The 18,968-nt window shown below is 42.9% G+C and overlaps 1 long non-coding RNA gene across 3 annotated transcripts; it reads right to left on the bottom strand.

The window, feature by feature from the left end:
* Nucleotides 1-263: 263 nt before the first annotated feature.
* On the bottom strand, nt 264-18,397 carry LOC309653844. Of its 3 annotated transcripts, none has more exons than XR_014259565.1 (5): nt 18,245-18,397; nt 9,145-9,248; nt 3,960-5,102; nt 3,228-3,472; nt 264-1,477 (listed from the first exon to the last, which is right to left on the bottom strand). It is a non-coding gene; the product is annotated as an uncharacterized lncRNA (long non-coding RNA). The 3 variants fall into 3 exon arrangements; XR_014259567.1 differs by lacking the exon at nt 264-1,477 and adding an exon at nt 1,947-2,088 and having other exon boundaries at nt 18,245-18,396; XR_014259566.1 differs by lacking the exon at nt 264-1,477 and adding an exon at nt 2,125-2,443.
* Between the last annotated feature and the right edge of the window lie 571 nt (nt 18,398-18,968).

The following is an 18,968-nucleotide window of genomic DNA, read 5'->3' as shown; positions in this document are numbered from 1 at the left end:
TTGTAGGTCAATTATACTTCAAAAGCAAACAAACAGACTCATGGAAAAAGAGATCAGATTTGTGGTTACTAGAGGCACGGGTGTGGGTGGGGTATTGGGTGAAGGCAGTCAAAAGTTACAAAACTTCCAGTCCTAAGATAAATAAGTACTAGAGATGTAATGTACAACGTGATAAAGATAATTAACACTGCTGTACTATACATATCAAAGTTGTTAAGAGAGTAATCCTAAGAGTTCTCATCATAAGGAAAAAAATGTTTTTTTCCCTATTTCTTTAATTTTGTGTTTATATGAGATGATGGATACTCATTAAACTTACCATGATAATCATTTCATGATGTATGTAAGTCAAATCACTATGCTGGACACCTAAACTTATACAGTACTCTATGTCATTTATATCTCAATACAACTGGAAAAAAATTAAATTCTAAAAAACTTGTTTGTATTAGTCAATATTGTGTAGGTTAGCATTCTCGAAGTGTGGTCTGGGGACATTTTCCGTGGGTCTATGAGGTCAGTTTCAAAATCAATGATTAAATGCTAAAATGTTATTTGCCTTTTTCATTCTCAATCTCTTATGAGTGTATTGTGGAGTTTTCCAGAATGTGATACTGCAGCTCTTTGAATGCAGAAGCAGACCCCAAAATCCAGCTTTATTCTGCTTAGCCAGACATTAAAGAGATTTGTAAAAACTGAAACAGTGCTACTCTTCTCACAGCTATTTTTTTGTTCTAGAAAATATATTTTTCATTAAGATATTACTATGCTAATGTATAATGGATTCATTTACATATTTTTAAAATTTCTCAGTTTTAATATCTAAAACAGTAAATATCAATATATAGAACCCACATAAACAAAAGCCCACTGAGGTCCTGTTTTAAAATGTTGGCTTTATTATTACTTAGGTATGGTTAGGTCAATAGACCAGGAGATGACTGTCACTAAAGGGAAGTCTGTTCCCAAGAGTAGGAGGCCTGCCATGTCACACAGGGCCGCACAGGGCCACCCGGGAAGCACTAGTCAGTCAGAAGGTTGAAGGAGTGAGGGGAAAGCATGGGTGAGAGCCTTATTGTGGTTTTCGCAGAAAGGAACAGGCAAGGCAGGGTAAGCAGGTTTAGGGTTGGCTAGTTTGAATAATTTCAGCAGGCTCTTAGGTGTAGGGGCTGTCCTAGGGTTTCCTGGATCTGGCCCTGAGGTGACCAGGACAGGTGAGCACAGGCATACCTCGGAGATACTGCTGGTTTGGTTCCAGACTATTGCAATAAAGCAAATGGGGCAATAAGGCAAGTCACACGAATTTTTTGGTTTCCAGTACATATAAACATTATGTTTACACTATGCTGTAGTCTATTAAGTGTGCAATAGCATTATGTCTAAGAAAACAATGTACATATCTTAATTAAAAACTAATGCTGCTGGAAAAATGGCACCAATAGACTTGCTCAATGCAGGTTTTTCACAAGTCTTCAATCTGTAAAAAATGCAGTATCTGTGAAGTGCAGTAAAACAACATATCGCTGTATTGGCCCAAAGTATAAGAGCCCTGTGAGAGCTGGGTAAAGGGGGTGGTAATGGGGGCGGAGGGGTATGGTTTTGGATTGGTTAGCTTGCACATGAAAGGTATATTCACAAGGGGGGAGTTTGTCATCTCTAGGAATTAGCTAGTCCTCAAAGGAGCAGTCTCTCCTGCACTAGCAAGGTCCCAGCTGCCAGAGCATTGAGAAGACAGAAAGTAAAGAAACACAGTCAATACAGGTCCTTAATAGTTTTTAAGAGTGTAAAGAGTGTAGAGATGTTCAGAGACCAAAGAGTTTGAGGACTTCTTGGCTAGGTTATGCACAGTAAAAAAGAAGCCCCAAATCTCAACGTCTTACAGCAAAGAGGGTTGTTCGTTGCTCAAGTGAAGTCTTCACACTTCTGATAGGGGGCATACAGTCATCCCTGGGGATCCTTGGGGGATCTGTTCCAGGACCCCCAAAGGATATCAAGCTCTACGGGTGCTCAAGTCCCTTGTATTAAATGGTGTGGTACAGTCGGCCTTCTGTATCCGAGGATATGGAACCCACAGATGCAGAGGGCCTCCTATACAAAGAATAACAGAACATTTTAAAAAAAGTCATAATTTCAGAACAAAAAATCATTTAAATTGAATTACTTTAGTTTAATGAGAAACTCCCTATATTATCCTTATTTGCTCAACTTTTTATCATGAATTAGTGAGATTTCATCACTACTTAGGAAGAGTTCAGGGACTGGTGCTTGGAAATTTCTGACATCTAGGACAATTATGGATGGAAATGACATGAAGGAGAGGAAAGACCTTACCTTGTTTATATGCTGAAAGGACCCAGCAGAGAGGGGGAAGGCTGAACATACTGGAAAAAGAGACACCTGAGAGAACTCCTGGAGGGGGTGCAAGAGCAAAGGAGGGAGCGGTCTGAAAGAGGAGAGAGAGAGGAACCTCTCCTTCGAAAACTGGTTGGATAGGAGGAGAGGCTTCCCTTGAAGATAAGTTAGTTGAGGGAAGGAGGGAAGCTGCAAGAGTCCACCCCTAACGGCACTGATTTTGTCTATGAATCACAGGTGAGTTTACTGCTGGAGGTGAGCGGGGCAGGGAAGGTGGAGGGTTTAGGCCCATTGCAGGGCCTGGTGAAGGGAGCCGACGAAGCACAAACAACAGGAGATGAAGCAGAACCGAAGGCCCAGCTGAGTTTAGACCTTAAACCGTAACAGCATGAAACACACGGCAGCCTACCTTTCCTAACTCAGCTTCCTAACCCTGGCATTGAGTAGAGGTGGGGTTGGGGTGGGTGTAGGGAACTGATGTTTACTGAAAGGCTGTGTAGGGTGATGGTTAAGGGCACGGCCTTTGAAGTCAGCTGGCCTGAGTCAAAATCCTGTCACTTTCCTATTCAGTAAAATGGGGCCAATAATAGTCTTGTGGTGTTGTTTTACGTGGGTAACAGTGGTTTTGTGGAGTTGTTTCGAGGGCTAAATGACTATATATATGCTGTGGATTTTCTTTCCACATCCCTGCTTCTGGGGGTTAAGGGACCCACCTAGGTTTCCTGATTAGGTGAGTGTAGGACTCTTGAAAAGGGACCGTTGGGCTGCACCCCGCAGGCTTGTAAGCCCAGTGTTTGCCCAGCTTGAAGACCGTAGAAGGACCCCAGAATCAGTGACGGAGACATCAATGGTGTTCATGGATAGGAGGATCTTACCTGTGGGAAGCGAGGTCCGGGCGTGACTCCCCACCCTGTGGGGCAGACAGCGGCCGTCTTCACTACCACGGGGAGAGGGAGGTTACCAGTTACAGGGGGAATTGACGTCAGCGTGGCTCATCGGTTACCAGGGAAACCAGCATGGGAGCCTGCCCCTCACCGCCCCTTTGATGAGCCAGCAAGGTGCGGACGTTCTGATCTAATGAGCGTTCCCAGCTGGGCCGGGGCGAGCATGCAGCCATGTACTGAGGAGGGAAGGTCAGTCAGGTGAGTAGGGGTCGGTGAGGCAGGGACTGGTCAGGCAGGGGACGCACAGCGAGCAAGGGAGCCGCCATCGTGGGGGGCTGACCATACAGGGACAACCCAGCTCCTCCGCCCTCCCTGCCCGTTTCCTTTGAGGCCCCTCCTCCGTGGTCCCCATGATCCTTTCTGCTTGTGGTGGGGAACGGAAGGCAGGTATACCTGGTTCTCCCCTGTTTTGTTTCCAAAGTATACTTTGGCATAATCTCTAGGCCCTACTTTCTTCAGGCCTTTAGTTTTATATCTCAGTTACCTGTTTTAGAAGTAAACTACACCCCGCCTCTCATTTGTGTTTTACTCTAATAATCCTAGCCTACCTATTCATCCACTTGCCCTCCAGAGAAGGACCTCTGGATCGCAGGGGGAGGTCACATATGTGGAAGAGGCAAAAGATAAAGGCATAAAAATATGTTTTAGGACATCTCTTCTTACCTACTAACTCCCTTAATTCTCCTGTGGGTAGATGTCTTCATCCCCCGAAAATACCCACCGCCGATGCTCAGAGGGGTCAGTAATGTGGGCAGAGTTACTTACGCAGCTGTTTACTGTCAGAGCAATAAAACAATTCTACGCCTGTGCTCTTCCACTTGGCGCTCTGCCCTGCCTCAAACCAAGGGCTGCACTGGTCCCGTGGCGGCCTGAGGGCTGGAGGCCTCGGAGGACTGGGGTGAGGGAGGCGTAGGTGCTGGTGGGAGACTAAAGAGCCTAGGCGAGAAGAGAAAGAGGGGCTCTATGCGCAGAGAAGCGGGGGCTGATGAACAGGGAGAGAAGGAAGACGCGGAGGAGCTGGAATCGCAGTGAAAGGGATGAGCAGGTGGGGAGGGGAAAGGAGGGATGACTTGTGGAACAATGGGAGGTGAAGCTGACGGTTTTACGGGGTTCACTTCCAGGTGATGACGAGTAGCCACAGGACTACTGAAGAGAAGCTGAACACCACTGGTGTGGAGGACACGAAGAAGCGTGAGTTCCAGCTGCTTGAGTGAAAGTTGAAAAACAGATCTGATGTCAGAGTCCTTTACAGATGCTTGAGGAGTGAGCTTGTGGTTGAAAACAGAGCAGGCAGGGGCCCGGGTAGCAGAGGCCCGGAGCTGGTGCAAGGCACGAGCCTCCCGGGAAGAGGGGCTGCAGAGGTAGAAAGAACCCTGGTTTTTAACTGTAGCACGTGGCAGTTCTCATCCATGACTCTGCATGGTCCTCCCAGCAATCCCATGAGATGCATACGGGGCAGGAAATAGACCTTCTCCGCGAAAACCAGCTGCGAAGCATCGGCACTGGGACGCAGACCACGTCTCCTGACTTGATCCACGCTGTCTGTAGTTTCCCATGAGAGTCCTGATCCTCTGCGTACTATTCACAGTAGGAGATCAACCTCTTAGAGAGAAAACTTATAGTCTCTACATAGAAATGAAAGAACTTTTCTCTAAGTTTTCTTCACCCCAGACTCTATGTTAAAAATCTTCAGGCTGTAAATTGTGAGAAAGAGCTGTTGGACTGTCAGGAATTGGTGCAGGTGAGGTTCTTATGGTGCCATCTAGTGTCCGTGATTGGACTTACAAAACTTTGGCTATAAGTATTCTGAAAAATAATTTATTTAAGGAAATAGCAAGTAACTGATTAATTTTGCAAAAGAATAGACATTAAAACACCTAATATTTTCCTCTCCCTGCCGGGAAGATTTATTAACCTGCCCTCTTGATCACCCCGAGAGTTAGACCAATGCAGTGAATTACTTCATTGCATAACACAGAAATTATGACCTAGTGAAGTCCAAGGTTACCTTATTTTCTTTTCACTATACCAGTTCATCCAAGACCTTAAAGATCATGAAGCTTGGTGCTAGAAGTGTCTGAGGCATTCAGGTCTTCATTCAGTAGAATGAGGTATACAGCAGTGCTTCACAAACTATAAAATGTTAAGCAGAAGTATTATATAGAGCTATTATTTCACACATACGATTCCATACCCTTGACACACCTCCCTTCTAAGCCTCATAACATATTTATAAGATAAGAGTTGCTATCTAGACTTTACATCTGAAGAAGCTGAGGCTCAGAGATGTTATATGACTTGCCCAAGGTCATAGAGCTAGTTTTCTCTTTGCTGTACTACATTGCCACTATGACACTGATATAAGGAATTAATATGAATTTATTCAGCAGAAATTTATTAATGCTCACTAGTACCATCCGTTGGGTTAGGAACAAGGTATATAAAGATTTATGACTGTTGGGAACTGAATGTTTGTGTCCAACTAAAATTCGTATGTTGAAGCCCTAGCCCCTAATATGACATATTTGGAGGTAGGGGCTTTGTGGAAGTAAAGTTAAATGAGGTTATAAGGGTAGGGTCCTGATCCAATAGGATTACGTCCTTAAGGATAGGAAGAGAGACCAGATCCAGATCTTGCTTTCTCTCGGCAGGCACATGCAGCAAGAAGGCAGCTGTCTGCAAGCCAGGAACAGAACTCTCAACAGAACCTGACCATGCTGGCACCCTATCTCACTTTCAGCTCCAGAATTGGGAGAAAATTAATTTCTGTTGTTTAAACCACCCAGTGTATGGTATTTTGTTACGGCAGCCCAGCCCAAGCCAACTAAAACAATGAATATCTACTCCCCCTAAGCTGCTTCCAGCTTTGTTAGGGAAGTCAGTTGTTAGATAAATCACAACCCAACTTGCTGAGATAGATGTATGGACACCTCATATTTCTAAATGATTGCCTTAGAAAGAATCCTGATGAGACTGGTGGTGACAGGCTACCACAGATGTCAGACAGCTCTAAACTCAAATACATTTAAGAGATGACCTCTTACTTAGAGGTACCTTGTCATTAATAAACATGGACTTTCTCTCAGAACCCCGTGTGCCCTCTTTGCGTAGGAGATGGGATGGAGTTGCGGAGCCAGTGACTAAATGTGGCTTTGGGTTCTGGTTCAGGAACAGAACCTGTGGTCCTCAGCTGCTACATCTATCAGATGAGATGGTTTTGACTAGCTGCCATCTGAGGCAGTCATCTGAATCTTTTTGCTCACTTTGTCCCTAGAAGAGTTTTGAAAAACTGTGAAACTGTTTCCACTTTTGAAAGTTGACATCTAAAATTTTCCATTAGAAATGTAGTTTTAAAGAATGTCATTTCCATTATACTATAAATGTTGACATTTTAAAATAAAATCATCACATGACTCTTATGTTTCCAGTACCATCAAAATAACATATTTATTAGAAATTCACTATCATTCATAAAAAAGACTGCCTTTCACATCATTCCTTTTTCTCAATGAAATATTATTTTCACTCCATTCTCCATTCCCAGAATTTTATGTAATGCAGTGTATTTTTATGTTTGAAAGTCTTTTAAAATTAAAATTAAAAATTAAAATTACCTGAAAGTTTTATTATCATAATTATCAGTAGTTAAAATTTGAAACCATATATGATAAATTTTGATAATAATTACACATAATTAGTAAAATTTTATTGGATACATCTCTCAAAATCTATTGATGAATGTTATTTATTGTTAGAAAGAGATACAATTTAATCTAGATTCAATTCCTATTTTGGGGTTTTACAGATATAAGCACTCAGAGACACTGTTCTCATAAATAGATGAAAATAGTTTTATTATAGTAAAGTCATTCAATTATTTCAACTTCTGAATTGCATGCCAAAAGTATCTCACAGTAATCTCTCATTAAATGTTATTTTAAATCATCAACTTTAGGTTCTCCATCAAATTTGTTGAAAGCAAAGAATTAGAAACCCCCTGAATTACAAAAGGATTGATTATCCAGTCTTTACAGTCAATCTGGGACTACTATAGGACAATCATCTCACTTATAAACACTAATTCTAAGGAAGAGTGCTAAGTAAGGCAGAGAGCCTTGCATGTCACCTGGATGACCTAAGATGCTACCAATGTTTCTTACCTATACTCTGCTTGGTTCTCTCAACACTCTCCCTCAGGAGCAATGCTTTCTTTGAGTAAAATTATCATCACTCTTATAACCACACTCTACATTATATCTGAATGAACATATTGGCCAAACTGCTCCACTGAATACCAAAATACCCACTCTTAAAGAGAAGAAAAGGAAAGACACAAAGCCTGAATGCAAATTTTTGATGCCTTATTTTGGAGACTTCTCTGAAAGCAGAAGTGCCATCCATTAGAAATACAATGTGAGCCATATATGTAATTTAAAATTTGTTTGAAAAGCAAAAAGAAGCAGGTGAAATTAATGTTATATGTAATGCAATATTTCCAAAATATAATCATTTCAACATTCAGTCAATATAAAAAGTTAAAAATGAGGTAGTTTTACATTTTTTTTTTTTTTGGTACTATTCCTTGTAGTATTTTATACAAGCAGCAAATCTTAATTCATACCAGCTACACTTCAGGTGCTCAATATCCACATGTGACTAGTGACTATTGTATTGGGCAACACAGCCCTTGAGAGACACACTGTAGTAAGATTTGGGATGGATAAGAGAGCAGTCTTTTGTTTTTGTAAAGTAAGAATATGGTGAACATAAGCGAAGTGGTCAGAAAGGAAAATAGTCCTATCCATGCCCTCGTACAGCTGTGAAAGGTATCTTTCACCCCAGGGCCTATGCTGCACAGCTGTATGAAGTGGCCCTGGTGTACCTCAAGAGATAGAGGTACCCCACTTTGAAGATCATTATTTTAAGGTGAATTCTAGCTGCCAGGGTCTTTGGAAAATAATGCAATGATAATGAAATTATGCCGCCTTATCTTCTGGAGAAGACCTAGTCAACTATCCTCTAAAATTCTGGAGCAAGTAAAAAGAAAAAATTCATGAGACAATGATTAGCAAAAGATCTAGAAAGCCCTTGTTACTTTGTCAGCAATATCCTGGTATGACTTTTTTAAGTCATACCAAGTATGGTTGACAACCTACCTTATTGCAAGTAGAGAGTTTTTGGTAATAGTAGGGTGATGTTTTCTCCTCTGACTTTGATGGAGACAAGATGAGGTTATATGAAAATCATCAACCTAACATCAGATTACTCTAGGAGGTGAAGATTTCCTATGTTAGGGCACAGAAATGACTAAGAATCTCTTCCTTACCTCTATTTTCTTAGGAAACTTCTACAATTTGTCCCTCTAGCTCTTTCTAAATTCCAGTGTACAGTATGAATGTTGGGCTTCCTTTCCAAAGGAACCCAGATGCTTGTCCTAAAAGGTAAGTATAAAGAAGTACTCTATGATACTGTCTTAGTTGGCTTGGGCTGCCATGACAAAATACCATAGACTGGGTGGCTTAAACAACAGAAATTTATTTTCTCACAGTTCTGGAGATTGGGAAGTACAAGATCAAGGTGCTACCTGATTTGGTTTCTGCTGAGAGCTTTCTTCCTGGCTCTCAGATGGCTGCCTTCTGTGTCCTCCATGGTGGAGAGAGAAGTCTGGTGTCTCTTCCTTTTCTTATAAGGACACCAACCCTGTCAGATTAGGGCCCCACCTTTATGACCTCATTTAACCTTCATCACCTCCTCACAGGTCCTATCTCTAAATGTCTTAGTGAATTCAAGCTGCTGTAACAAACTACCATACACTGGATGGCTTAAACAACAGAAATTTATTTCTTACAGTTCTGGAGACTGGAAGTTCAAGAGCAGGGTGCCAGTACGGTTGAGTTCTGGTAAGGAAAGTTTTCTGATTTGTAGACTGCTGACTTCTCCTTATATCTGCACCTGGCAGAGAGCAGAGAGGAAGAGCAAACTTACTTGTGACTCTTTTTTAAAAAATTAATAAATGTAATTTATTTTTGGTATTTATAATTTTTTACTGAAATATAATCAACTTACAATGTTTCAGGTGTACAGCAGTGATTCAGTTATATATATATATGTGTATATATATATATATTCTTTTTCAGATTATTTTCCATTATAGGTTACTACAAGATATTGAATATAGTTCCCTGTGCTATACAGTAGTCCTTGTTGTTTATGTATTCTATATATAGTAGTGTGTATCTTTTAATCCCAAATTCCTAATTTATCCATCCCCTCTCCTTTCCCCTTTGGTAAGTGTAAGTCTGTTCTCTGTGTCTGTGAATCCATTTCTGTTTTGTAAATAAGTTCAGTTGTATCATTTTTTAGATTCCATATATAAATGATATCATAGGATATTTGTCTTTCTCTCTCTGACTTACTTCACCTAGTATGATAATCTCTAGGTCCGTGTTGCTACAAACCATATTATTTCATTCTTTTTTATGGCTGAGTAGTATTCCATTGTATAAATATACTACCTCTTCTTCATCCATTCATCTGTCATTGGACATTTAGGTTGCTTCCATGTCTTGGCTATTGTAAATAGTGCTGCTATGAACATTGGGGTGAATGCATTTTTTTGATTTAGAGTTTTCATCTCTTCCAGATATATGCCCAGGAGTGGGATTGCTGGATCACATGGTAACTCTATTTTTAGTTTTTAAGGAACTTCCATACTGTTCTCCACAGTGGCTGCAGTAGTTTATTCCTACCAACAGTGCACAAGGGTTCCCTTTTGTCCACACCCTCTCCAGCATTTATTATTTGTAGACTTTTTGATGATGGCCATTCTGACTGGTGTGAGGTAATACCTCACTGCAGTTTTGATTTGCATTCCTCTAATTATTAGCGATGTTGAGCATCTTTTCATGTGCCTGCTGGCCATCTGTATGTCTTCTTTGGATAAATGTCTGTTTAGGTCTTCTGCCCATTTTTTAAAATAGATTTATTTATTTTTATTTATTTAGTTTTGGCTGTGTTGGGTCTTCGTTGCCGTGTGTGGGCTTTCTCTAGTTGAGGCGAGTGGGGGCTACTCTTCATTGCAGTGCATGTGCTCCTCATTGTGGTGGCTTCTCTTGTTGCAGAGCACGGCTCTAGGTGTGCAGGCTTCAGTATTTGTGGCACTCGGGTTCAGTAGTTGTGGCTCACAGGCTCTAGAGTACAGGTTCAGTAGTTGTGGTACATGGTCTTAGTTGCTCCGCGGCATGTGGGATCTTCCTGGACCAGGGCTTGAACCCATGTCCCCTGCACTGGCAGGCAGATTCTTAACCACTGCATCACTAGGGAAGTCCCTTCTGCCCATTTTTTGATTGGGTTGTTTGTTTTTTGATATTGAGCTGTATGAGCTGTTTGTATATTTTGGAGCTCAATCGCTTGTTGGTTGCATCATTTCCAAATATTTTCTCCCAGTCTGTAGGTTGTCTTTTCATTTTGTTTATGATTTCCTTTGCTGTGAAAAAGCTTTTAAGTTTAATTAGGTCCCATTTGTTTATTTTTGGTTTTGTTTCCATTACTCTAGGAGACAGACCCAAAAATATATTGCTGCGATTTATGTCAAAGAGTGTTATGCTTATATTTTCCTCTAGCAGTTCCTGTACTCCAAAAACTATACGATGAAGATGACACAAACAGATGGAAAGATATACCGTGTTCTTGGATTGGAAGAATCAATATTGTTGAAATGACCATACTACCCAAAGTAATCTAAAGGTTCAATGCAAACCCTATCAATTTACCAATGGTGTTTTTCACATAACTGGAACAAAAAAATTTTAACTGTGTGTGGAAACAGAAAAGAAACTAAAGAGCCAAAACAATCTTGAGAAAGAAGAACAGAGCTGGAGGAATCACGTGCCCTGACTTCAGACTATACTCTAAAGCTACAGTAATCAAAACAGTATGGTACAAAAAAACAGACACATAGATCAATGGAATAGGATAGAAAGCCCAGAAATAAATCCATGCACTTATGGTCAATTAATCTATGACAACGGAGGCAAGAATATACAATGGAGGAAAGACAGTCTCTTCAATAAATGGTGCTGGGAAAACTGGACAGCTACATGTAAAAGAATGAAATCAGAACATTCTCTAACACCATACACAAAAATAACTCAAAATGGATTAAAGACCTAAATGCAAGACCAGATACTCTTGTGACTCTTATAAGGTACTAATCTCATTCATGAGGACTCCACCCTCCTGACTCATTTGATCCTAATTACCTCCCAATGGCCCCACCTCCTAATACCACCGCATTTGAGTATAGGGTTTCAACACATGAATTTTGGGAGGACACAAATATTCAACTCATATCACCAAATATAGTTACATTGGGGGTTAGGGTTTCAACATATAAATTTGGAGGGGCCATGATTCAGTCCATAGCAGATATTAAGGCACTAAGGGTATGGAATTCCATTTTAGAAGCTCTTCAAATAATTTAAGATAATCAGCTGCCTGAATTATTTGTTTAGGATGAAATTCTGTTTAGCTGGAGGCAAAAGACTCATTTAATATTTTCCAGAATTCCAAGTCTTTTTATAACATCATCCTCTGTCGTCTCCTTATGTATGAAATGGTTTGAATTTCATGATAAAATTTCATTATGACACACTTCTCCCAAGAAAAACTCTTGTGGACAATTTTGGGGGTTTTTAGGTAAACTATTACTAGTGCAAGATATTTTTTAATGAACTATTTCTAATTTTTTCCCTGTAAAGTTATTTCTTCTAGTCTCAGAACTGCAAAGACATAGTAGCTCCCACCCCCAAAGTCCTATTTAAAAATAATGAGCATTCTACAATCAAGAGACATGCTGAAAAGGGGGGGGGGTGTCTTTCAAATAAATACACAGGTATTCCTAGAGTAGTTAATTTTTAAGTGAAACTAGTGATACTTCCTGCCAAGCATGAGTATAGTACATGAACCTGTGAAACTAGAATAAACTAAAAAGTACCTGTGACTACTTTAGAAACTGATGTACGGAATACACTTGTAGTCTATTTTTTATAGCTGTGACATTGGGAAATTCCATAGAGTAAAAATATAGGGTGTTTTAACTTTGCTGTAAAATACGAGTTTTTGGTATTGAAGAGGGAGATATGCATCCAACTTGTACTAAGTTCCTTATAGAGAATTTAAAAAATCAATCATTCCAACAAATAAAAACTGTAATGGCTCAGTAGTATTCTTCATGAACAGTTACTGTAAATAAGGGCTGAAGTATTCAAAGAAAAGGAGCTCAGAATCTTTCATGCATTAACTATTCTAGGCAAGACCATTGAAGAAGTAATATCAGTTTGAGATGGTTCAAAATATGTTACCAAGTCTAAGGACTTACACATTATTATATCACAATTTTACTTTTAGTTATCTAATTTAGGAATGTTTGATTCTAAGAAGAAGCTGGAAACTAACTGGAATTGTCTCTAGCAATGTTATTATATAGGCTTTTACTTAGGCTTATAGATTTTTCTGCTATTTTTTATTCATCTTGACATAACAATAGGCTAACTGTAATTATATCACAGTCCATGGGCTTATGTTTCACAACTCCCTCTTAGAAACTCTGATTTAGTTTGTGACTTATTTAGTTTACACACTTGTTCTCTAATAATTTAGTTCTGTAATGCTGGTTAAAAAATTTTTGGACATTCCCAATATGCACATATACATTAAAAATACACACACATACCTCTGTGTTTATGTACTATGTATACTATAAAACACATACACAATAGCAATTTTAAAGGATTAAGGATGAAATAATTAAATTTAAATCTTTCTATTGAAGTACAAAATAAGAACATGATTTGACATTCTTCCTTATTTTGGAAAGTCTTGGTTTATCATTTTGTGACATGGTGATTTGAGTTTGATTTCTTTCTAATATAATAGACTTTGGGGGGGAATAGTTTTAGATTTATAGAAAAATGGATATGATAGTACAGAGCTCCTATATACCCTGTACCCAATTTCTCCTATTACTAATATCTTACATTAGTATGGTATATTTATTACTTAATGAGCCAATTTTGATCCATTATTGTTAACTAAAGTCCATAGTTTATTCATACTTCTTTTGTTTAACCTAATGTCTTTTTCTGTTCCAGGACCCCATCCAGAATACCACATTACATTTAGCTGTCATGTCTCCTTAGGCTCCTCTTGAGTGATAGTTTCTCAGACTTTTCTTGTTTTTGGTGGCCTTGACAGTTTTGAAGAGAACTGGTGAAGTAATTTTTAGGATGCCCCTCTAATGGAGTTTGCAATTTGTCTGGTGTTCCTCTCATTAGACTGGGGTTATGGGTGTTTGGAAGATCACAGAGGTGCGGTGCCCTTTGCATCCGATCATATCAAGGTTACATACCATCAGTATGATTGATCACTGAGCTCAGGTCGCATTGTAACCTGGCCCATGGGTAAGTATTCATTTCTGCTAAGGTCCGTCAGCAAGCCAAAACTTGTTTCTCACAAGGAGAGTAGTTATCTTCACAGGATGGCAGGGCTTTGCTACAAAATCCTAAAGGTTTGCATTGTGATTCACTTATATGTACTTGCCAAAGACTCCAAATATCTCTATCTGCCACTTCAAGCATCACTGGGTCAACTGAATCATATGACCCAAGTGGAAAAGTAACTTGCACAGCAGCCTGGACCGTTGCAGAGACTTCTCTTCGCTCACTTGGTGTTATGCCTCTTTTTTTTTAACAGTAGGAGGGGCCAGATGTAACAACTTATCCTTCACTTAGAAGTGATATCTTGATATACTCAACTCCAAGGGACCCCTAGAAATTTCACTGAGGTAGAAGGCCTCTGAATTGGGGGGGATTTACTTCCCATCCTCTGACATGCAAATATCTTACCAATATGTGTACAGTAATTGGTACTTCCTGTCTACCAGGACTAATCAGCATATCATCATCAACGTAATAGACCAGTGTGATGTTCTGTGGAAGGGGAAGGGGATTTAGTCTCTGCAGACTAAATCATGACATAGGGCTGGAGGGTTGATATAACCTGTGGTGGGACAGTGAAGGTGTGCTGCTGACCTTGCCAGTTGACTCCTTCCGGTGGTCTTTTTCAACACATATAAAGGAAAAAGCATTTGCCAGATCAATAGCTGCACACCAGGTACTGGGAAATGTGTTGATTTGCTCAAGCAATGAAACCACATCTGGTTTAGCAGTGCAACAGGGATCATTACATAACCGGATTTACAAAAATCCAGTCATGCTCCAAGATCCATCTGTCTTCTGCACATGCCAAATAGGTGAGTTGAAAAGGGATGTGATGCATATCACAACCTTTGCAACTTTCAAGTTCTTGATAGTGGTACTAATCTTTGCAATCCCTCCAAAAATGTGGTATTGTTTTGGTTTACATTTTTATAGGTAGCAACAGTTCTAGTGGCTTCTATTTGTCCTTTCCTACAGTAACAGCCTTCACTCTACAGGTCAGGGGACCATTGTGGGGATCCTGCCAGCTGCTGAGCATGTCCATTTTTTATGCATTCTGGAACTGGGGAAATAACCACAGGATGTGTTCAGAGACCCACTGGGCCTAACATAAGATGAACCTGAGCTAAAATTCCACTGATAATTTGACCTTCACAAGCCCCTACTCTGATAGGTAGATACAGTGATATTTTGGGTTTCCATGAATTAGGTCAAACCCACTGTCTACTAAGCCCCAAAAGTCTGGTTATTTCCTTTCCCCCAATGCACAGTCACTCTTGTTGATGGCTATAGGACCCTGTGGGGTAGGCTGGGGAAAAAATTAACACTATACATTTTTGGCACTGAAGTAGGGTCCTTCCTCAAGAAGACCTGGCCTCCCCTTCATTCAGAGTTCTGGGTATGTAAATTGGCTCAAGCCTGGGAACTGATTGAGGGGCTGTGACTTTCTGTTTTGGTGACACAAGTTAGGGTTTCTGTTCATAGACCTGGAACTCTTCTGCTTATATATTTTTTGGCTGCGCTGTGCAGCTTGTGGGATTTTAGTTCCCTGACTAGGGATTAAACCAGGGCCCTCGGCAGTGAGAGCACTGAGTACCACCAGGGAGTTCCCAGAACTCTTCTGCTTATAAAGACCAAGTAAGAATTTAGTAATTATCCATCTATTTCTTTTCTAGGGACACCATGAGCAACTAGCCAATACCATAGGTCTTTGCGAGTCAGATAATTCTGATAACTGCTTTGGCTCAGCTGTCCGTTACAGCAACCACACTGGTCCCTACCTGCCACCCTGAGATCCCATCATCACCACTGCATTTAAGAATCTGTTTGATGATAACAGATTCCATTGTAAGATACATCTGAATACAGAGAGGAGCAATTGCAGATCTCTTCAAGGTGCTGGGACTCACTTCACAAATTACTTCTCATAGTCATGTTGAAGGGTAATGTCCTCTGGACCCTCCTGAGGTGGGTGAGAAAGTCTTACATGATAAATCAACTCTAAGATTCCCATCTTCCCAAGACTTTGGAGATCTTCCTCTACAGTATCCTAGGCAGTTCTGGCACTTCAACTTCATTTAGTGTAGACACTTTTGGGTGGAAGGAAGTCAGTGATCAATGGTGTTTTTGCCAGTTTCTTCTCACAGTGAGTCCACTGGGCTCTGAAAGCCATCTTGTGGTTATTTTCTTAGTTCCACAGGTACAACTGGAAGAGACATACTCAGCAAACAATCAAACAAACTTAATCTTTTTCTAACCCTTTGAGGTAAAATGTATCTGCTTTGTAGGCTCTTATCAATAAATTCAGCCTGATAGTATTTTACAAGCCTTCATCTTTATCCCTGTATTAGTTTCCTAGGGTGGTTACTGCAAAGTACTACAAACCGAGAGGCTTAAAACAACAGCAATTTATTCTCACAGTTCTTGAGAGGAGATATCTGAACTCAAGTTGTCAGCAGGGCCATGCTTCTCCTGAAGGCTCTTTGGAATAACCTTTGTCTTTTCCTCGCTACCAGCAGCTCCTGGCATTTCTTGGCTTCTAGCTACATCACCCCAATCTCTGCCTCCATCTTCACATATCCTAATTCCTTCTGTGTTTATATATGTCTGCATCCTCTCTTCTTAAATAAGGATACCAGACATTGGATTTAGGACCCACTCTAATCCAGCAGGACCTCATTTTACCTGATTACATCTTCAAAGATTATTTCCAAATAAGGTCACATTGCATTTCCAGTTGGAGAATGAATTTTAGGGGACACTAGTCATCCCACTATAATCCCACACCCTTAACATCCATACAAAATTTGACTGCATATTCTTTTGTATGCTCTGAATTTTTTTAGCATGTGTATTTTACTTTTTCAAATAAAATTAAAGTGGAAAACCCGCCACAGTTCTTTGCCATAAAATGCAAGTATTCTTTCCAGCCAGTTTCTCCCTTTGATGCCCATTACTACATAGTCTCCCTATATTGGTTTCCCTGTCCCTTTTCCAACCTTTTCTCTAACTGCAGACAAAATGACCTTTTAAAATAATCTCCTTCCGATCTTTCAAGGAGGATCAAACACAAGGTTTCCCGTTAGCTGAAGGAGGCTTTTCAAGATCTGGTCTCCAGTACCCTTCTTCCAGGTTCATCTTTCAATAAAACCCCATTATGAACCCATTTTACCCCAGAACCCCTTGTAGGTTTCCGAACTGCCCAAGCCATTCCCTTCCTCCATACTTTGGCCCTGTGCTCTTTGCCCCCTGCACCCATGACTGCTGCTCATCTTTAGCAGCTACTCTGCTATTCCCTCCCTGGACAGGAAACATTTTTGTCTTCTCATCTTTGAAGTCTGTTAATATTTTCCCTTTGCTCTTGCTCCTTCTCAATCAAATTTCCTATTTGGTTTTTTTTTAATAGATTTATTTAATTAATTAATTAATTAATTTTTGCTGCGTTGGGTCTTCGTTGCTGCAGACTTTCCCTAGCTGCGGTGAGCGGGGGCCACTCTTTGTTGTGGTGCATGGACTTCTCACTGCAGCAGCCTCTGTTGTCGCAGAGCATGGGCTCCGGACTTTGGTAGTTATGGCACGAGGGCTCAATAGTTGTGGCTCACAGGCTCTAGGGCACAGCCTCAGCAGTTGTGGCACGCGGGCTCAGTAGTTGTGGCACACGGGCTCAGTAGTTGTGGCTTGCGGGCTCTAGAGCGCAGCCTCAGCAGTTGTGGCATGCGGGCTCAGTAGTTGTGGCTCGCGGGCTCTAGAGTGCAGGCTCAGCAGTTGTGGCACGTGGGCTCAGTAGTTGTGGCCTGCAGGCTCTAGAGTGCAGGCTCAGTAGTTGTGGCATGTGGGCTCAGTAGTTGTGGCTTGCAGGCTCTTGAGCACAGGCTCAGTAGTTGTGGCTCGCGGGCTCTAGAGCGCAGGCTCAGTAGTTGTGGCTCGTGGGCTCTAGAGTGCAGGCTCAGCAGTTGTGGCAGGCGGCTCAGTAGTTGTGGAGCACGGGCTTAGTTCCTCAGCAGCATGTGGGATCTTCCCAGACCAGGGCTCTAACCCATGTCCCCCGCATTGGCAGACAGATTCCTAACCACTGCGCCACCAGGGAAGCCCCCCAAATTTCCTATTTGAAAGAATGTAGTCCAACAACACACACACAAGCAGCTACGCTGGCCCACCGGCTGGGTAGGACCGTGTCCCCCTTCTCACGGAGGGGATGGCTGTTAACTCAGCTCTGGAGCGACAAGCGCGGCACCACGCCGAAGGCCAGAGCCCGCCGGGCTCCAGGCTCGGGGCGGGTGGTGACGGCATCGCCCCTGGGAGGCCGGGGAAGCCGCACATCACCCACTCGGACCACGTCCCTCGCGAAACTCCTCCGGCGGAGGGCGAGGCTCCGAATCCCAGAGCGACACTGTAAGGCGCCCAAACATGTTAGTGCCCTTCACGCCCCAGGCCGGCCCTCTTCCTCCTCACCGAGGCCGAGTCCCGCCACTTGTCCAGCGCTTTCTCTCTCTCACGCCCGGGTACGCGAGGACGAACAGCTACCGCGAGCCTGAGGTCAATGACCGCGCGCGGGGAACTCGGGGGCGGGCCGGCGGCGCGCGGGGGTGGAGCACTCGCCATAGCGCTTCGCGTGGGCGGTCCTCTCGGGCTGCTCGGCGTGCGCAGGCGCGTGCGCAGGCGCGTGCGCAGGCGCGTGCGCAGGCGCGTGCGCAGGCGCGTGCGCAGGCGCGTGCGCAGGCGCGTGCGCAGGCGCGTGCGCAGGCGCGTGCGCAGGCGCGTGCGCAGGCGCGTGCGCAGGCGCGTGCGCAGGCGCGTGCGCAGGCGCGTGCGCAGGCGCGTGCGCAGGCGCGTGCGCAGGCGCGTGCGCAGGCGCGTGCGCAGGCGCGTGCGCAGGCGCGTGCGCAGGCGCGTGCGCAGGCGCGTGCGCAGGCGCGTGCGCAGGCGCGTGCGCAGGCGCGTGCGCAGGCGCGTGCGCAGGCGCGTGCGCAGGCGCGTGCGCAGGCGCGTGCGCAGGCGCGTGCGCAGGCGCGTGCGCAGGCGCGTGCGCAGGCGCGTGCGCAGGCGCGTGCGCAGGCGCGTGCGCAGGCGCGTGCGCAGGCGCGTGCGCAGGCGCAGGCTCCGCGTCGCAGGACTCCCGGCCGTCGCGGGCCGCGCCCACTCGTCGCGGGTCAGAGGCCGCGGGGCGGGCGGTGGT

Source organism: Balaenoptera physalus, assembly GCF_965194825.1.
Source record: "Balaenoptera physalus genome assembly, contig: HAP1_SCAFFOLD_2548, whole genome shotgun sequence".
NCBI lineage: Eukaryota > Metazoa > Chordata > Mammalia > Artiodactyla > Balaenopteridae > Balaenoptera > Balaenoptera physalus.
The sequence above is the reverse complement of the archived record's forward strand: the minus strand, read 5'-3'. Positions and strand labels throughout refer to the sequence as shown.